Genomic DNA, 19,439 nt, shown 5'->3' with positions numbered 1-19,439 from the left:
TATAGCAATTGATTTCTATATTTTATATTTCTGATTGCGCAGCATTCGTAAACGTTTTGCCGTTGCGTTGCGTATGCGTAATTGGCAAAGCAAATGCTTGTTTATTTGTGGAATGTCGTTTGGAGAGCAACTGAGTCCCTTCTGTTACTTCCTTTTATGTTGCATTCGTAAACGTTTTGTTGATAGCTTGTAAAATATCAGTAGACATGAATTTAACTTTAATACAAACATTTTCGATTATGCTATGACATAATGTTCCTTTTTAAAGATAGTTAAATTCATTCAGATTCTTATTTTTTTTTTTTAATATTTTCCCATTTCTTTTTCGCTTATATCTTTTCAATCAGGCCACAAGCTTTTTAATTATTTAGTGCTTATTTTTTCCTCTTCAAGCTTTGATATATTTATTTTAATGAGCTCTCCTTCAAATTTGATATGCGAGTGCAACAAAATGTTGCCATATTCAATTAAAACTAATTAAATATTCATTCAAATTGTTAGAATAAACTGCAGTTATGCAAATGCCACACTACAATACCAACAACAAAAGGAAATATTATGTGGCCAGCGTTTATTTGTAGTGTTGGTCAGTTTGAGTTTCGGGTGAGATAAATGCTTGCATTATTTATAAACTGACTGCCGTTATGTGTGTCTGTGTATGTGTGTGTGCGTGTGTGCTTGCGTGTGTGTTGGTGTGTAGTTAACAAGAGCCATAACGCTTAAAGGCCAACTGAAGCAGCTGCTGTTAAAGGAACTTGGACAGAAAAAGAAGAAATGCAAGTACAAATAGAATAACTAAACAGACAAAAGCCAAACATGGGCGAATGGCAGATACCCTGTAATGGGTAAAAACTAGTATAAATGGAAAAGAGAAATATAGCATTAATAATTGTATTATTTATTTAAAGGCTAAATCATTTTGAATGAACTTAATTTTACTTATATTATTTTTCCATTTTAAGACAATTATAAAATATATTGTCTTCTGCTTTTATCAAGCTTTTATCTAAAAACTTAAAACTGCATTAATCTCCTTTTTACATGAGAGCATACGTGGATCTTCGAATTCAATACGCCCGCTTGAACCCAAACCTTTTGATTGGATATTTTAGAGCAAGGATAAGCACATGGCAAATGTGGGTTACTGCCACTACGTAGCCGCAGCGTACCCTCCCCCCTTCTCCTTGCTATGCTATCTCTATGCCTCTCGCAGCATATCCTTGATTTTGCCCGCTGCCCCTCACTTATTTAAATTGGCTTAAAAACTCGAACGTACAACGAACCGTGCCACAAAAAGTCATGAATATGCAGAGACAGGCCGAGTGACAGAGAGACAGCGCAGCATAGATAGAGACAGACATAGAGCCAGACACAAGAGTCAAACAGTTATAAAAATACACATACATATGCAGTAACAAACCCCTCCCACACCGCTCTCCGCCACAGTTATATGAGTGGCATTCCATTAGACGTAATTAGAGCATTTAGCAGAGGAAAAAGTTAAGAAAAGCCAGCAGCAGCAGCTGCAGCAGCCAGAGCAGACAGTTGGACTAACCTATGCGCATGTATGTTGAGCTATAAACACATACATACACACATATGTATGTATATGTATGCATTTATTGTGTGGGTAAAACAATTTAGCTGCCGCTGCCGCTGCTGTTGCAAGTCTCGCTGTGGCCACCTCCAAGTGCAGCGACTTGGCTCAAGTACGATAATTAAAAGTTGGTTAAATGTTGCATGAGTTGCAGCATCCTTCAAGCCATGCCATGCCACATGGTCGCATAGCGTAGCGCACATTTGATTGCACACCATTTGCCAGTCTCTCCTCTGTCTCTCTCTCTCTTTCTCTCTCTCTCTCCCCCTCTTTATCTCTATCTGTCCCTCTCCGTGTGTGCTCACCTAGCCGTGAATACCGCTGCTGCGTATCTATCCAACCGCATTGCACATTCGGCAGTCACCGACAGCTCCCCAACAGCACACCTCCTTCCCCTCTACACAATATTGTCTCATTACTTGCTGACTTTTTATACCCTAAAACCCATTGAAATGGTTAAAATGGGTATATTGTTTTCATGCGAATTTATGTTACGACGAAAGGAAGCACCCCTGAACCCAGAAAGTATATATAGAGCTCAATGGATATGGTCATATCCGTCAGTCTGTTCTTCTGATTGATTTGGTCTTGAAATATGAAGTACCTTTTCTCATAGATCTAACACAGATCAAGCTCGTCATATATTTTTTTAATATCTTTTAAATATCTTAAAATTAATAATTCTAAAAGTCTAGGTACACTCATAAAATTTCCTGAATCGAATACACAGAAATTGAATTTAATATTTATTGGAATGCATTACTCAGACAGATTGTCGAGCTAGAGAAGAAGAAGCACCTGCGTAGCGAGCGTGCTTGTGTGCTTGTGTGTGTGTGTGTGTGTGTCTGTGTGTGTGTCTGTGTCTGTGTTTGTGTGTATACGGGTGTGTGTATGCGTAACCCAGGAGTATACGCAACCCACATAAACACACACCCACTTTACAGGGATTACAGCGTATCTCGTAGTCGTCTATTCTCAACTAAAGCACCCTTTTTTGTTTTTCATACATATGCAGTCCCTAGTAGGGGGGCGGTATACCAGCTGCCCCCCTCTCTCGACCACAATTCGCCAGAGCGTTTTTGTCATGTCTGCAGAGTTGGCGGAAATCAAAGTGCAAATGTATTTTGTCAAAAGCTGGCGCAAAACTTGGCGCCCATTGCGGAAATGTTGAAAATGTATCTGAAGAACGCTTTTAAAATTAATGCATAATTGCATTAGTCACTTCATTTACGGAAAAAGGGGCGTGGTATTTCGTAAGGGAACGGAGTAAATTGTTAAGGCTGCAGTCACCAAATTTGTAGCAAATTTATTAGCGTTGCGGTGCTGCAATGTGAGCGAAGGGAGCGGAGGATGGCAGACTGGGGCACGTTACTCTACGGTTGCAACGAAGGCAATCGAGCCACTTCTGTGTGAGTATGTGTGTGTGTGTGTGTGTGGGTGGGTGGTTGGGCGTGTGGCGCTTAAGTCTGTAGTCTGCCTAATGTCTTGATGACAAGCGCGGTGGGTAAGGCTGATAAGTGGCGTTAAGTGTTATCGTCCTTTGGCTGTGCGTGTATCTGTGTGTGTCTGTGTGTGTGTGTGGTGCCAAGTGCCACTCGGCTGTGGTGTACAATTTACGGCATTTAACGAATATCTCTGAAGTACCTGTATGTGCGCGGTTTATTCAGGTAAATGCTATTTAATCTTAACTACAGCTGCACAAGATTATTCTTTAATAGAGCCGATTTTATGCAGGGATTTGAGAAAAGGCATACAAGTGCTTTTCTATAAACTTTTTACTTGCAACCGGTTTCTGCTATAAAAGCCATATATCATCTGGTTTCAATTAGATAACGTGTTGCAAATATATGCGCAGAATTGTGATGCTCCTAAGTGCCCAGTTTGATGCAGATAGTTATAGGACTGTGACAAAGGTGGGCATAAAAATAGAAAAGAAAAATAACTTTAGCTTTTCGACTGTTGATACTGGTTAATATTTTATAGGGTCGAAGATGTCCTATTTGATGTGTTACCCTCGAGAATTTGTTTATACCAAGCAAATCGTTCGACAGATTCTGCCTAAAGAGCTTTATGCTGTAAATGGTCAAGATGTGTTCAAAATTAAATAAAGTTGTGTTTGGTGAAATTTGGCTTTTATGTTCGGAGCAAAGTGAAACTAATAAATGCTGAGTTTGGCCAAGATATTTCGATTAACAAACAAGTTGTCCATCAAGAATCTTCTTTTCGGCCGAACATTTCAATAAAAGCTACATAATATAATCGTACGATTTGTAAGTTTCATGATGACAATTGTACAACTGAGAAAAGTTGGCATAGAAAAACCTACTGATTGAGAATATGTGTATATATATATCTATGGAGCTATCCATTGTGGAGCCGCAATGACAACGAATAAGAACTGCGCTTAGCGAACTGCCTGAAGCTTGGCCAATCGGAAAGTGTATAAGCCAAATATACTCTTTTCCACTTTGCAAACAGTGTATATTCTGACAATGCATAGAATTATGAAGCCATAGTTCTACATCACTTTTTAAGTCTCAAAATTATTTATTTTTTTAATGCTGGCTCGAAGCTTTAATTATTTACTATAGTACTATTAATAAGAATAATAATTATTAGAATACGACTAATAATTATTTTGATTGTTATTTAATATTAGTATTATTATTATTATTGTATGTATTAAATTCCTTTTCACTCAAAGCAAGCGAAAATGTGTTTCACTTTATGCAAGTAATTTCTGTCAGTGTATTTGCCATGCTTTTGAAACAAGTTCCACTCTCTCAGAATTGCCGGCTTGGTCGTGCTCTCTCGCGCTCTACGCCCAAATACGTTTCACTTTCACTCTCTCTCTCTCTCTTTCGCTCTCGCTCTTCGAGGGTGGCTTTTGGTTGGGCAAAGCGACTGTCATCGAGTGCGTGAGGTTTCATTTAAAGCACCTAAATGTGCCCAGCCCTGCTTGGCAGACATCCCTTACCCCGCCCCACTCTTCCGCCCCCCCGCGCTGACCCACCAACAGAGCTGTCAGCTGCTGCAGTAATTTTGTTGTTGTTTTTTTTTTACTATTGGCACGCGAATTGCAGGCGCGTCTTTTGTTTGTCTGCCTTCGATTTTTACAATAATTCACACACACAAGCACACATACGCACACACACACACACACACACACGCGCTTTTAGGCACAACAACAAGCATTGATAACTTACAATTTGTATAACAAAATAAATTGAAAACTTTTATTTTGTTTTCATTTTGTTTTATGCTTCACTCGTATTCTGTTAGGCAGCACTTGGCTTTTATTCTACTTCTACTTCTTCTTCTTGATGTTTCGCGTAATTTGTCGTTAAATGCACTTTTGGTGTTTCGTTTATAATTGTTTGTGGTTTATAGCAAAAATATGAGTATTTCTTTATAAACTAATTTTTATTTCTAGCTATTATTTAAGTTCTTATTATTTATTGTATATTATTTAATTAAATAAAGCGACGCGTTTCGTTGCGTTTGTTTCGTTTGCTGCGAGCAACTGAGGACGGCGTTTGTTGTTGTCGTTGTCGTTGTTGTTGTTGTTGTTGTTTTTGCCGTTTCTGTCTCTGTTTTCGGGTTGTTATTCTTTCCATTTTTTTTTGCCCCTTCTCTTTTGGAGTATTTTTTCTTTTGTCGCGCATTTCCGTGTTTTGCTACCCTTTTGCTTCCTTATCGCAGTTTCGTGCACGCTCTCTTTCTCTCTCTCTCTCTCTCTCTCTCTTGCGCTAACAAAATGCTCTCTTGGGAGAGAGAGCTTTGCGCCTGCGCTAAAATGTTTTCGTAGGAAAATTTGAATTGACAAATACCGTTAGTCAAACGGCCGTAAGATAAGTCCACAACTACCGGAAAAAGTCTTAAAGGATTAAATTCCTATTGAATTATAGCATTGTCAAGTTTTTATTAAAAATCTTTGAAACTGGGATTAAATAATATATATGTATATGTACTTGTTAATTTAAGTATCCCAAGCAAAGATAATAAAAACAGAAGTGCTTATATTTTCTATTCCCCAATCCTGTTTATTTAGAAATATTCATTTGTGAAGCTTCTCAAAATGTAAAATGCAATATTAGGATAAATTATTGAACGCAACATTTATATAACCTACATTAGGTTGTATTTTAATTTATTTGTTATATATTTCAGTATCTCTTTATTAGTTTTTTTTTTTCATTTTGCCAATTCTTTATTCATTTTTATTATCACAATCTAGCGTGATCGTTGATATTTCGGAATGGCAATGTTATACCATTTGTCCTCGTCCTGATCTTACAACTAAAAAAAATTAATCAAGTATGACTGAATTATATAAAATTTAACATTTAAGTACGACCAACTTTGACAAAATAAACTATATCTCGCGATTGGGGTTGAATAACTATTTTGGATATGCTGCAAAAAAATGTAACTTTGCCCAAAATAACTATATCTTGCGAGTTGTCTTGGGAATGGTATACCACGTCAATGCTCTCGCGCTTCTCAGTTGATTGCTGTATGATATATTAAATTACTTTAACAGACTGTGGCTTAGATATTTACCAGCTATATATAGTTCGGGCTGGCATCATAAGCTTCTGTTTACCCAGTCACACATCAAATGGGGTATTTTCAAAGTAAACTTATGCTTTGGGCTCTCAATAAATGCACATAAATTTCTATTAATATATATTTACAAACATATACACATGTATATACATTTCTATATGAAATACAATTTCATATATTGAAATTAATTTCTTCAAAACCAACGCATGTGTCACATTGTTTTTGTTAGTTGCTTCCCTGCCCCAGTTGAAAAAGCCGCAAATAAGAAAAGCTGGTGACAAAAGAATTCGTGGCATGATGCGAGCACAAAAACCGAACTGACATTAAGCCCAGCAGACAGCAGACAGCATTCCGCAAACCATATTCAGTCATATCCTACGAATATATTAACCCCTTTCTGTGCCATACCACCCTCCCTCCCCCCCCGTTCACCCCACCCAGCAATCCTTTGGCCGTCTTTTCCCAGCTGCCAAGCGACTTGCATGTCATTTATATGGATTATACATGGGAAATCATTAATTTTTGTTTTTCTTAGCATTTGACTTTTGGGCTCTGTGGAAATTTGCATAAAATTGTTTTTCTTTACGGGTTGCTTAGGTGTTTTGTTGGAGGCGTGGCATGGAAATTAATAAGACAACACACACGCACACACACGCGCCCAGTCACACACGCGCCCGATTTGTTGCTCAGCCTTGGAATGTCTGTACGCATTGATAAGAAGTTGTCCTCCTTCTTTTGGCGTGTCGATGTGTTTGTCTATTTATATTTGGCCAAGTCTCTGAGTAGGCCTTGAAATACTTGAGAGATAATGTGGCATGAACTGGCGGTTGCTTAGACGACACATAAGATTCACTTCTATTTTACATATTCTTGGAAGAGCTTAATTTGTTAAGCACAACTAATTGGCACTCTTTTCTTTTTTTTTTTTTGTGAAGCCATTGCGAGTTAACAAATTCTAATTTCTTAATGTCATTTTAAGTCGGGGCATGCATGTAATTCCAATTCTGATTTCATTGTTTGACAATGATAATAATCACAATTATAGTGTTATCGATAAATATCGAGTTAATTATCTTCCGATATCTCCTATTTTCGATTGTAGATTTTGTGAGTGCGAGAGTACACTTTCGATTATTATTAAGTTCTCTACAGTTGTGCATTTTAAATTTGTTTTCATTAGAATCGCATTACAGCCCTCTCGCTTCGGTTGCTCAACACACACATTCGTGTGGCCATATTTGTTATACAATCTGACCCACTTGTCCTAAATTTTCATAGGTCTATAAACAATGCCTATGTACATTATGGGCGCCAGCGTCAACACGGCTCCATTCCACGGGACTTCCTGATGTAATAATTGCAATATTATGTTTGAGTCGCACATTTGGCCAAAGGCTGAGAAACTGTATACTAACTGGAAAGCTGAAGCACTGAAAAACTAGGAAAACGGGTTAATAATGCCATATAAAATAGTAAAGACGACACTTTCGTGACTGGCTCATGCCGGCAGCTACTCAGCCAACATTGTTTGCTGTTTGTTTGTTTGTTTGGCCGTTTGTTTTTATTTTGCCGGAGAGCGGAAAGTGAAAGGCAGCCAGCACATGAATATGTATTTAAAGACTAGTTGGCCGGGTCGGTGGGTGGCGGGGTGACAGGGTGTCGGGTGGGTTGCCGGCTATGAGGGGTGGCTTGGTTGAACAACAAAGGCCAAAGCATGTCGTGGAATTAATGTTATCACAAGTAGCTGTAGCATGGCGGCAACTGTGGCAGGTTCATTGACACACACTTTAACACACACAACATGCTAATAAATTGTCATAAATGCCTTGCGAACAGCATTAAATACATGATGTTAGCAATGAAGCCACCTGCCCTGGCAACCAACCAACCAACCAACCACCCAACCACCCAGCCACTCAGCCAACCACTTTGCCCCTTCTCATCCGCATTGCTTGGCATGTTGCATGTGTCGCAATTGCCACTCTAGTGGCATCCATCAAAATATTAAAAAAAAAAAAAAATGTAATTTGAAAACGCATTTTCCGCTTCTGAAGACTTTTCCATGTCATTCCTCTCGCCGCAGCAGCATTGCGGTCTCAAATTGAAAATTAATGAAGAGAAAAACTCGCACTTTCCGCCGATTTTTCGCCATCATGTCTGACGTGAACGCTGAACGTGTCAAAATAAAAATGCATTGTAATGGCTTAATTGGTATTTATGGCCGAACATTGTAACTGAAATAATTACGCGTACGTGAGATCCCATCAAGGCATAAGTTTGCACAAAAACTTACTATACGATTGAGTGACATTTATTTGTATGCACTGTGAATGAACGGGTTAAAAGGGGTTATATGAACTGCATGTAAATGGAATAATAGAGAATTAAATCATTTGTTAATGAATAAAGCTCAAATAGCAATTACATTTTCTCAAATAACTTATTACATATCTTCTTTATTCTTATGTATATAAAAATAGCGCTTGATATATATAAAATATAGTGTATCTTAAATCTGAATACAGGGTATTGCTAGTCGAGCACAGGCAGCTAGTGCCAACTTGTTTCCCATGACAATTTGTACCGCATTAATTTTTTGATATTAACTGAAGAGGAATTTGTGCGTTGTTCAATTTATTGCATTTGCAAAAAAGTAATATTATACTCAACTCTGTTTGCAGTAAATCAGGAAAATAACAGATTAAAGATTCAATTAAGCATTTTAAAAGTGAATGAACGTAGGCAGCATTGCATTTGAAGCCTTGTGTAAACACACTATCGTATTTATGCATTCGCTCTCGAGAGAGATTATCGGTATTTCTTCATTCGTAAACGTTTTGCGTTTCTTTATTGAATACAAAAACGATACCAATTATTAATAAGACAATGATTAAATTATGTTTAAGCCCATTCGCTTTTTCGGTTCGAATTTTTGTGCTGCTGCTGTTTTCTTAAATTTCAGAACACTTCTCAAAACTTTGATAAATATTAATTCTGCGCAGGATTTTATTTATGCTTTTGTATAAAATTGATATTCCAAATTTAAATAATTAATCGAATAATTTAAATAAAATACATTTTATTCTTTGCAACTTTAAATTCAACCCAAGCCTGATAAAAAAACCAAACAAATCATTTCCTAAGTAGTATAATTCATTGTATCATAGCTCTACATTATTTCGCTAGCTAGAGCTTCGCTCATAATGCTAATAAATTTGTGTTAATATTTCTTTCGTTATTTATATATTCGAGTTCTAAATGCAATTTGTCGTCATTATGAGAAGTTGGCCGGCACTTGGCAAACTTTGACGCGATCTATTGTTGGCTTATTGGCAACAAATGAGCGAAGGCAACGATTGGCAAGGGATTGTGCGGTGGCGGGGGCCAAAGGGCTGTTTGTGCCTGCAACGATTCATTGTGGGCCCTGCTGCTGCTCGTTAGCCATGGCCATTATGCTGGATTGCGTATTATAAATATGGGAATATAATGGTAAAGTGCAGAATATTGCACATAATAATTTACAAGCGGACGCGAATTGATTTATGGCAAGTCACGTAGCTGATGCTAACGGGCGAAAAGGTGCACAGCCAGCTAGGAAAATCTATATGGGTAGTCGGGGCGGGCTACCCTGGTTTCGCGATTGCACTTCTCAAAAGGCGGCCATTAAATATCGTGCCAACCCGTGCCGCTTAATTCACGTGCTGGCGAGTTTTCCGAGCTGCAACTCTGTCGAGCAGAATGTAATTCAGCTGGCTTTGACTAGCTAGCCGGAAGGCTGCGCTAGGTTCCATCCATTAGCATAATCGATGGCAATTCGTTTACCTCGACTGCAACAACAACAAAAAGAAGAACAACAACAAGAAGTTGCCTCTTGCCATTGTTTTGCCTGGCATAAACAGTAGCAGATCTCCCCGCCGGCCCTTCACTAAAAGTAAACGAATTAATTAAGCATGTCACGAGCGGAAAATTCAAACAAAAGATTCTTTTGCTTGTACCAAGTGTACAGCAGTCCGTGAATGCGTGTACACACTGTACGAGTGCAGAAACGAATGCCATGTGCTAATTTAATTAAATTGCACTGTTCCGCACAAAAGTTTGTAACGCTCCTTTTTCACAAGCGGACGTTGCGTTGGAATTGCAGATGTACGTGGAGCTAATATGGCAATTAAGTCTGGCTAAAGTTCATTTTTAATTGTTAGTTAGTTCATAATAGGGGCCAACTAGCTGCACTATGTACTACCTAATTAACTTGGCTTGGACGTTCCAAATTTGCAATAAACATTTTAATTTATTTACTTGTGTTTTTCTTTTAAAACCAAAAATAAGAGTCCGACGTGCAGAAATTTAAATTATAAAAGCTACAAATAGAGACAAACGAAAAAGTAAGGTTATCTTTGGCACGCCGAAGATTTAATACTCTTGTTGACTCGTGCTGTTGATGCTGATCTAGAATACATACACTTTATGGGGTCGGAAATGTCTCCTTCTTCTATGCTTAACACATCCCCATAAAAAATAGAGCTGAAATAGTAATTTATAATAAGTTTAGTTAATTCGCCTCTGGCGTTTTTTCTAATAAATTTAAGCTGCAATTTTTAGGTTTTTTATAACAACTACTTTATGAATTTAAACAAGCTGCGCATAATTAAACTCAACCGTAACAAAAAGTGCAACATCATCGTCATGATTCTGGCGCATCCTTCAACTTGGCAAAAGCCTGGTCAGCAACTGTGCTGCTCCTCCTGTTCCTTCTTCTTCTCCTACTTCTCCTTCTCCTGCTGTTGCTGCTGATGATGATGACGGGTTTCTGCTGCTACTGCTGCTTGCCAGGCAAACTTCATTTTGCCAACCCGCATAAAATGCGTTAACAACGTACATGATACCACACAGCATTGCCCCGCGTCCCTCTCGGGGTCACCTGTCTTATCAGTCTAACATGACAACGGCACAATTTCAACTAAATTATTAATACATAATTTAAATAATTTTGCTCACCAGCATAGCAGAGCAACTTTCACATGAAATGTCAACTAAATTAACAGCCACATGACCAGCCGGGGCCGGGCGACCGACCGTACATCTGATATGGCACCCTGATATTTGAGACGTACTTCAGCTAAACAACCAACTCCGTCACCTCCCCCCCCCTCTCCCCCTCCCTCTCTTTCTCTCTCTCATTCTCTTTGTCTGTCTATCTCTATCTCTGACATGGCAATTTGTGTTCGGTTGCGGCATTAAATTTGTGCACACAAAAAATTTGTGATTATTCCACACTCATGCACATTATATCAGATATACAAATTTAAATTTAAATTATACATTGAAGAGAATAATTTGCATTTTTAAGGACTAGAAGATGCCCTGCTTGAATTAAGATAAAAAATACTTAAAATATATGAGGGTTTACTTTTGAAAACTGTAAAGAGAAATTGCAATTTTATTTTGTTTTATTTTAATATTATTTTTTATATTTATTTATGCCAACTCATTTATCTGGTTACAATATACAGAAACCTATAGACCCAATTTACTTAAACTAGCTCTACGAGTCTCTGAGAAGAATAGATTAATTACAATAATATACCCTTCAGTAATTGCAATGCGTACAGGGTATTCGTATGATAAACATAAACTAATTTCCTTTAAGCCAAATTTACGTTTTATTGCCATAAAATTTGGAGACATTTTTTAAAGGATTTCCTGTTCAATTTTCGTGTTTTTTTTTGTGCAGCTTTCGATAAAATTTATGTTATTTAAATAATATGTTAAGTAGTCTTTAATATATGAAAGGTATATGCGGACAAAAGAATAATCTTGCTAGATTTAGTTGCCACAATTATCTAGAGGCCAAACCATGAACAAACTTGTAGTAGGAATTGCTGTTCTTCAATAATCATTCCATTTAACTTGCCAATAATCTGCCTGCGATTTACCTGTTTAACAGAACTTTAATTTATTTGGAAAAGTTTCATATACCTCTGATTTGTTCTAATTAAAATCACCTCAAACTCAAATTAATTTTCAAGCTCATTTTGCGGCACAAGACGAATCAAATGTCAAAGTCGCAGCTTAACGCAGGCCTTTGGTCAGCACGCAAATAAATGTAATTAAAATAAAATAAACTTTGACCAAAGATTTCGAGGGATTAACATTACGAGGCGCAAATCAATGGGAAACCATTTGAGCCTCTTAATTGGATGCTGCGTGGAATTTAAAGTGAAATCCGAAAATTGGGATGAGAAACAGAGCTTCGTTAAACTTGAAATTGATAAGAAAAGTGATTGACTGCTGATTTTAAGTGTGTTGTTATGACAACAGCAACAGCTGTTTGCTCCGCAAATAGAAAGTAAGTTTAGCCTGGCGACTTGAGGCGCCTTTGTCATGGATGAGGACAATGAGAACTGGGTTTTGGTCATGACTGGACGCACGAGTTGCACGCGTTGATTTCACACACGGATTGACAATTGAAATACGAGCCAAGTCAAATACGAAGACACATCTGTGTGTGTCTGTGTGTGCCAGTGTGTAGCAAGTACATGTGGCAGCCACAAAGAGACAGCGCTGGCTGGGCGGCAGGCAGGCGGAGGAGTCTGGCAAGGACATCAGCGCATAAATTTCATGTGCTTTCTGTGGCAAACAGACAGCGCAAACAAACGGCGCAAACAAATAAAATGCCTGGACTAAGCGCCGGCACAAATAAGGTTCAAGGACGACCAGCTTTGGCTCCTGCAATTGCCACATGCACAAATTGTGGTCAACACTTGCCAAGAAACTGTGTGTGCGGTGTGTGTGTGTGTGCGGTGTGTGTGGCTTATGCTACAAAACTTATTTAAATTAAGTGATGCCTGAGCCCCTGTGCCCAGTGTTAGGGGCAAGTGCGTCCATCACTCAAGTCTGCTGGAGCACCAAAAGTCACGTATACGCCATGCTTAACATTTCTGCAATAGTTACGGGCTATTCCGAAAAACAATTTCAGCAAAACCGAATTACAAAAAGAAAGACAAACCCTCAAATCATAAATCATGCAAGATTTACCTACCAGCAAATGTTTGTTGGTCTTAAAACAGTTTTTGCCTCAGAAACGAAAATTGTTTTCTTAATGAGATAGGCTCAAAAAAAAAAAAAAAACGAACGCTTAAAGTAGCCTTAAAAATGGATTTGCTTATTTATTTTCTTTTTTGGTGCAACCTTTAAACATGCAGTCAAAGTGGAAACATTATTAAGTCAGATAAATTGAGTAAAAATCGAAGTAAGTGAGTTTAAAACTTATTCATTTAATTTTAATTAATTATTTATTGCTGTCATAACCCAACTTTATTCAGACTCAATTTTATTCGTTGTTCATTTAAGCCCATATTGAGATTTGCAGCGAAATCGTTTTACGGAATAGCCCTCATTACATGTTGGACGGCAGCTTAATATGTAATCAAATGTTGTATACTTCGTCCCTTGCTGTAGCACACATTTCACCTTTCGAATGCTGCGCATAAATAAGGCAATAAATCAGTAAAATATAATACATCACCTGAAGGGAGCTGTCCGACCGCTTGGCCCAAGCTAAATCCTTGGCAGGGAAATCGTACTCAGATTTCATGCTGGATGCGTTCAGCATTTCCATGCTGCTCGCCGTCATAAATTATGCGTGTTTTTCATTCAAGCTGTTGGAAAAATGACATATTTTCTCTATGGGGGTGTGCCATGCCACTTTGGGCGGCATGCCAAAGTTTAGGCTAGGCCAGAGGCCAACATTTCCCACATCTACTTAAGGATTGACTAAAGGTATGTGTTTGTATTTGCTTGGGCTATTTATGAGTTGTGTTTTTGCCTTTGCCGGGGCAACGATAAAATTAATTAAACTTCAATTTAGCTTGTCAAAAGCTGATTAAAAGCAATATTCTTGGGCATTGGCATTCAAAGGACGATAGAGGAAGACCCAGAAATGCGTGCAAGAACTTTGACAAAATGTCGAAGGACCAACAACGATGATGAATGACAAAAAGGCTGAATCAATATAGAATCAAAAAGAAGTGGTTAACTTTGAGTGTAATTGAAATAAATTGTATTATCGTGATCTGCATTGGCTTTATGTAAAGGAACTGCTGTGGACTCATCTCAAATTGTTGAGGTATGCTTTTGATTAAATGTTGATTCGTTTATTGGCATCCAGGCTACAAAAAGGCTGTGAATCGAATCGATTCGGATCCAAGTCTGAAAGACAAATTCGAATCAAAGGAATAATAGTAGAAGTAGATTTAAAAATGCCAACAGGCGAGTTCTGATTTAAAAAGAAAAAGTGTTGACATTTTTAATACTCACTTTTCCTACATTTTTATTTTTAAATTAAAGAGATTTTAAACAAAAGAGCGTCCGCCCAACGGGAGCAATTTATTGAAAGGAAGTACGAAAAAAAAAGATTTTATCAAAAAAAAGTTGCTGTCCGCCCAAGGGAGCATTCACTGTACTCGCTTACAAAATGTTCATGTTAATCCCCAAACTGTTAACCTCTTTCTCGCTGTTAAGCTATTGTCATCTTGTTTATCTGACTTGGGCTAAAACGAAAGTTCAGAAATGCTTAATAAAAGTTTCTATTTTACTGCTTAAAATTCCATTATACTATTACACCCAGTTCTTGACTACAAAATTTGAAAATATTCAAAAACTTTTTGTCTGTTGCTTTAAAAATATTCCATTAAGCCCATAATTAATGCAACAAAAACAGAGAAAAACGCGGGTGGAAGGCAAAAACAAATTCCTATCAGTAGCAATATTTCAGTTTTTGCCCGTTTCTTTACGCTTGGCTGCGTTGCACATATTTATTGCCACTTACATATTTGCTGCAGGGAAAATTCAACAGTTTTTAATGCAAAAAAACACACCTTAAAAATGGCAAAAACGCTAACGGGCAACGCTGTGATCCACTTACACACACACACCATTTTCTTTTTAGCGCACAGAATAAAAAATAATGTGAAAAAAAAGAAAAACAAAAAAGAAAAGCTAAAAATGTTTGCATTCTGTTCCACCAAAGTTTGTTTGCGCTTGAGATAACCATTCTGTTTACTTTACTATTTTCTATGCTCTATATTATTATTTTCTTTTTTTAAATAAACATATAATGCATTACGATATGCCACATGTAGTATAAACCGGAAGTTTATGTACAACATTCTGGTAGTGAAAGTAAATTGTTTCTCGCATCGTATTGAATGTGTGCATATCTTGTTTATATTTATTTATGTGTGATCAGTATCTTCTGTCGTGCTTACCCTCTCGTAAGCATATTAATTTCCTTTTCCTTTTAATGCAATATTCGTAAAGGTTTTATTGACAACAAATTGCTACACAATATTTACTAACTTTTTCTCTATTAATCTCAATACATAAAGTTAATTCTCTTTCACTTATGCTTTTCTTCTTAGCTGTTTACAGGGTATCCTCTAGTCAACTCTTGTAACATGAAGCTTTATTTTTTTTCCGTTTTTCACTGATGCTTTTCATTTTAACTACTTTTATCTTATTTTCATTTTTAGCCATAGAGTGTTTTGTGCATGTGTCTATATGGGGTATACGAGATTTATTGCTTTGTATGTGCATTTTAAGCAGAGCTTGTAAGCGCATCTAAATCATTTCGAAGGCTTCTTACTAGTACAAAAGAGAACCGTAAGCTAACCTGCCACTTGAGTACACATATCAGGAATAGACACACACACACACATCATAATTCCCCAGCCCGCACACACTTCACTGTCATTTCGTTGCCATTTATCCTTATTTACCTCGAAAAACATGAGAATGGGCAAAACAAACTCAAACATCGGTTGTCTGAGCAAAATAGCTGGCCTGGGCAATATCCTGTATTTCTGCCTAAAGTAGGGAATATAAACAAAAATATATTAAATTAATAGGAACTTAGTTGAAACTTTGAATATATATAAAGAAAATATAATGAAAATATTCTTTCCAATTTTAAGGGAAATATTTCAATTTGTATTTTATAAAATATTTGCCTTCAAGCTCCCATTAATGCTGCATGCAAAGTCAGACAAAATTGGACATAAACATGCCTAAAATTGGGGTTGGTTTTAGTTTTGTCAACTGGATTCGAACCAGCTACGATTTGATTTGTTCCCTAAGAAACAGCACATTATTTGTGAACAACAAGCTACTTGAATTCCATCAGAAATATATAATGAGAAGTTTGTTATTCCGCTTTTCCCTCTTTACAGGAATTGCAGAACCCTCTGATGCCTTATTGAGACAATGTATTTATACAGGGTACCAGCAATGAAATTAAAGCACGGACCTAAAACTCCGACACCCTTGGGGCAGGCCAAGTACGAAGCTACCCAGTGGAAGCCTCGGTAAGTACGAATCATTTTTTAGACTCCAACTGAGGCAAACAATTTTACAAATTCAACTTTAGCAGCATTTGCTGGCAAACTTACACTTAAAATGGCCATGGCAATGGGATACAAATTTCTATATGCATATACTTACACAACGTTGACCAACACTGGCCCCCTTTTCCCAACACTTGCTCACTTGCCTGGCCGCTGTAACCAATTGTAAGGAATTTGCAATTGCTCTGCCCTCGCCTGCCTGACCCAATTTCCTCTATGCATGTGTGTGAGTGTGTGTGGGTTTGCCCATGTCCTGCGTGTTACATTTAACGACTTTCGAGTTCAAATTGTACAAAATTTACGATGGTGAATATTTTCGCACTACTGCAATTGCAGCATTTTTGGGGTCTCCGGTTTTTGGTGTCCATCGGCGCGTTGTTTCGCTTTCTGCAGTTGCCACAAGCTGCCGTTAATTGAGGCGCAAAGCACCGAAACGGGCAGCGCAAACAATGTGCACCAATTGTCTGGCATGCTTTTAATTCAATTGGACACAACAACAACTAAAGCAACAACAAAAACACCATCAAATTGGCAGCATAATTAATTTTCCAAATATCGTGCAACAATTATTTTCATTTACGAGTTACATTTTCAACGCTTTTCCCTGCTGCCATTAAAGTCAATTGTTTGGCTGCGGCTACAATTGAAGACGACGCTCACGATGCAGTCAGACAGAAGGGCGAGTTAAATTGATGAAAAGCCCTCAAACTGTGTATGTCTAAAATGGTAGCTTTATAATCTGGATCAGCTGAGCTTAGGTTTTTTAAAAAGCCGCTTTTTTATTTACTTTTCTAGTGCATGGCTTGTGAGTTTATTTTACGCTCCATTTGTGTGGCTTTAGTTACATAACAATACATAAAAACAATCAAACTTTACAAATTCAAAATCTTTAAGAACTCCTAGCCAACAATTTAAATTGAAGCAATAACCTATTTCGGCTAAAATGATCTGAAAACCCAGTTTATTATAGTAGTATTCAAAATGCATAACATATTAGAAAACTACTGCACCTATCGATACTATTGACATATTATATTTTATATATATAATATATATATAATACACTAGCAATAAATAATGGATAGCTTCTATACAAATCTAATAATGGTGAGCTTAAGTGGAACAAAGTATTCAATAATACAGGCAATTTCTGGGAAAGGTAGGTATATAAATATTATATATGTGTGTGTGTGTGTATGTATGTATGCATGTATGTGAGTAAATTTTAATGCATGTACATGTGTGTATGCATGTATGTATGTTTGTATGTATGTATGTATGTATGTATGTGTGTGTGCATATGTTCGAATATGTTAGCGGACATTAAAAGTTTAATTTTTGTGACTTGTCAGCTGAGTAACACTGATAATATTTTTCTTTAAAAATGTCGTGGGCAATGTCAGTGCATTTTCTTATGCAAGTGGAGTGACAATTCAAAATTCTCAAGAGCTTAAACAATTTTCAATGTCATGCAATTGTTGTTGCCTGCGCTATTTATAATAACTAAGTACTCTTGTTTTGTTTGCTTTTTATATTTGTTGGTATTGCTAATTGCTTAGCCTAAGCTAAGAAATCAGCTGCCATTCCAGAGTCACATTTATCTCTTTAGCCATTCGCAAGGCATAGGCCACACCTCAGCTCTCGAGTGAAAAGCCTTCAAGTTCATTGCGGCAATTAGTCAGCGAGGGTAATGAATGTGGCCCCCCATCTGTGCAGACTGCCCACCTTATTTTTTGCCATGGGCTTGCCTTTGTTTGTGTCAGCGGCAACAATTGTGGTTTATGCTCAGTTTGCCATTCCTTGGCATAGTTAGGAGCTGTTTGCACAATCCACGCACAAGGTCGTGACGTGTGCTGCTTGGTGCTTGGTGTTGTTGATGATGATGGAAATACTGAAATGCCATTTTCCGTAAATCAAACCAAAGTCGCCAAACATCTGGTTGAAAATAAATAAGAAGCAATAAAAAAAACTAGCCATGTGAGGAGACTTCACGATGAGCGGCATGTTGCATAAGTCGCGCGTGCAAACACGATTTTTGTGCGAACTGCAAAGCCAACCACCCAAATGCATCATCACGAGGCTGACACCACCTGTCCTCCTTTCCCTGCGTGTGTGTGTGTGTGTTTGTGGCGTGTGTTGCATTTGCCACACAACGTCCAATATTCATGCGCGCATAAATCTTTTGGTGACTGCGGCGCACAAATATTTTAAATCTTGTCGCTGGCTGAGCTTAAATATTAAATACAAACGACACCAACAGCAGTAGCAACAACAGCAACACCAACTACAACGACAGCAACAAGATTATCAGCGACAGCAACAGCAACAACAACAACAACAACAACAGCAACAGTTGCTGTTGTCATTCAATTGCCGCTGCGCTTCACTCCACAATGACATCAACAACAACAAAAGCAGCCACAACATTGGTTACAATTTCCGTTTTCCTATTTTTTTGTTGCTGTGCCCATACCCTGTAACCATGGCAATGAGTATGGGAAGTAACAGCATATCAAGTGAAGAAGAAAAAATAACTCAATAACAGCAAATATCTCTTGCTGGATATATATTAAATTTAGCATATAGGTTCATGAATACCCTATATAAAAACGAACAATCATTTCATTCTAATTTTGTCTATCAATTCAGACAGAATAGAGAGTCTTTTTAAATGTTTTTAACAAATAGAAGATGTTTATATGGCATTCGAACTATAGGTTCTTGAAAAACCTAGAAAAGTACTATAAAAGACCATTGGATTGAAATAGAAAAAAAATGGATTGAAAGTAAAGTATCCGTTTTAAAGAAATTTTTATTCTGGAAATATTAAGCTTGGTATATAGATTCTTGAATACCCTATAAAGAACACCATA

General features: G+C 37.4%; 2 protein-coding genes across 2 annotated transcripts in view; one reads left to right on the top strand and one right to left on the bottom strand.

Moving 5' to 3' along the window:
* The window catches only part of Pgant2 (polypeptide N-acetylgalactosaminyltransferase 2), a 45,288-nt gene extending 40,280 nt beyond the window's left edge, over window positions 1-5,008 (bottom strand). The window contains exon 1 of the mRNA XM_032438726.2: window positions 4,804-5,008. The gene's annotated coding sequence lies outside the window, so the exon portion shown is untranslated. The remainder of the gene's footprint in view (window positions 1-4,803) is intronic.
* LOC6628238 (mucin-2) overlaps window positions 1-19,439 on the top strand; it is a 92,842-nt gene that overhangs the window by 37,254 nt on the left and 36,149 nt on the right. Inside the window, exon 2 of the mRNA XM_015172781.3 lies at window positions 16,393-16,527. The gene's annotated coding sequence lies outside the window, so the exon portion shown is untranslated. The remainder of the gene's footprint in view (window positions 1-16,392; window positions 16,528-19,439) is intronic.

The sequence above is a fragment of the Drosophila virilis genome, chromosome 4, assembly GCF_030788295.1.
Source record: "Drosophila virilis strain 15010-1051.87 chromosome 4, Dvir_AGI_RSII-ME, whole genome shotgun sequence".
NCBI classification, from domain to species: Eukaryota; Metazoa; Arthropoda; class Insecta; order Diptera; family Drosophilidae; genus Drosophila; species Drosophila virilis.
Note: the sequence above shows the minus strand (reverse complement) of the source record. Positions and strands in the feature narration are given on the sequence as shown.